Below are 2,010 nucleotides of genomic sequence, written 5' to 3'. Positions count from 1 at the left end.
TGGGCAGGACCAGTGTTATGGATTTCTCCAAAATATTTAAGAACAGTGATGTCTGTCTGAAGACTAAGTTGTGTCTAATTCAGGCCATGGTCTTTTTAATCACATGCTATAGGTCTGTGAGCTGGACAGTGAATAATGATGACAGAAGAATTGATGCTCTTGAGTTGTGGTGCTGGAGAGGAGTAAAGTGTATCCCTTGGACTGCCAATAGAACAAACAGATATATATCTGGGGAAAAGTGCAGCCGGAATGCTCCTTGGAGGGGAAAATTATGAAGTTCAGTCTCTCATACTTTGAGCCTGTTGCTAGAAAAGGCTATTCCTTGGACAAGGATACCATTACTAGGAAAGATGAAGGGTCAGTTAAAGAGAGGAAGACCCTCAACAAGATAGATTGACACAGTGACTGCAGCAATGAGTTTGAGTGTGTCAGAGATTCTGAGGATCATACAGGATAGAATAGGGTTCATATCTGTTGTTTTTAGGGTTGCTATGAGTCATACTCGAGTCTGTGGAACTCAGCAGCAACAACAACAACAACAACTATATTCCATAATCGTTACCAACTCCACAATTTGCAGACATTGATTCTTCTTTTGTCTTCTGGTTACAGATAATGAATCTGATAAAGAAAGGTGGTACATGACTGACCCAAAGACACCTTGCTAGTTGTTACTAATGTGAGGTCCTCTTCCTCCTACCTACAAGAAATATTTTTAACTCTTTGGAGTCCTGGGATAATGGAAAAGAAGACAAAGATCAATGTGGTAGACATTAACTTGGGAGATTCTATTACTTTCCAACACCAAAAAAAACATGAGAAAGTATTCTTCTGCCTTCTTTTAGATCCAGTTCCTCATTACTCAGGTCTGGGAAGTTGAGGGAAGCCTGAGTTCCCCGTCTTGTTGCTTCAACTTCTGTCCTTTTCCTGTGAGATTTCTTCCCTGGGAACTTGTGGCATCTATGCTTTTTTTTGTCATTACTTTACATTTGTGGTTTTATTACTCAACTTGCTATTATGGCAATATGAATCCCTGAATTAATGTTGACTGGAAGTGGTCTCGGCGGTGTAGTGTGTTTTGTGCTGAGTGCTAAACAAAAAAGAGATGAGGCAGTCTCCTCTATAAAGATTCATACTTGGAAACCTGGTGGATATTGGCCGTTAGTAAGAACCAATCGGCCCAGGAGTGTGAAAATATTCTCCTGTGTCCCTGTTGTTGTGTACTGTTGAGTGGGAAGCAGACTCATAGTTGACCCTCCGGTGGGTTTTCAAAGGCAGTTAATCACTTAGGAGATTACCCACTCTTCCCCTTCAGAGCAGCTGGTGGATTTGAATATCGTGCCTTCAGCATTGCAGCACAGCTTCTTACTACTAAGCCACCAGAGCTCCCTTCTTGTGTCCCTCTGTGATGCAAAAGGTTCATGCCCTTGGGTGCTAACAGAAATTTGAGTCCAACCAGAAATGCCTCTGACAATCAACTTTTGAAAACCAGCCACTGAGAACTCTAGAATACAGTTCTACTCTAAGACACACATGTGTGGTTGTCATATCTGATGTTCCTGACATACTGGTAGGCCCCAGATCTAGTATGTGGTCAGTTTGACTATGGTAGGCAATAGAAGGATAGAGTAAGAGTCTTTTTTCTTCTTTCCTTTTTTTAAATGCACAGACTGTTTGTTGTTGCTGTTTAATGTACTGTTCAAGTCCAAAACAACCCATAGCTGACCCTCCAGAAGGTTTTCAGAGGCCGTGAATTGCCACAGGACAAGCATGCCCATCCTTTTCCTGTGGAGCAGCTGGTGAATTTGAACCACACGCCTTTGAGATTGCAGTGCAGCTTCATGACACTAGTTCACCAGAGCTTCCTTACCAGATTATCTACTGTTGTTGTTACATGCCATTGAATTGCTTGCGACACATAGTGATCCTTCACATAACAACTCTGAACTGTGCTCTATTCTGAGCCAACCTCATTGTTGCTGACACTCTTACCCCCACTACCCTAGTCAC

This window comes from Elephantulus edwardii, unplaced genomic scaffold (assembly GCF_000299155.1).
Source record: "Elephantulus edwardii isolate Elephantulus edwardi_28Jun2011 unplaced genomic scaffold, EleEdw1.0 scaffold00062, whole genome shotgun sequence".
In the NCBI taxonomy this organism is placed as follows: Eukaryota; Metazoa; Chordata; class Mammalia; order Macroscelidea; family Macroscelididae; genus Elephantulus; species Elephantulus edwardii.
This window is presented reverse-complemented; position numbering follows the sequence as displayed.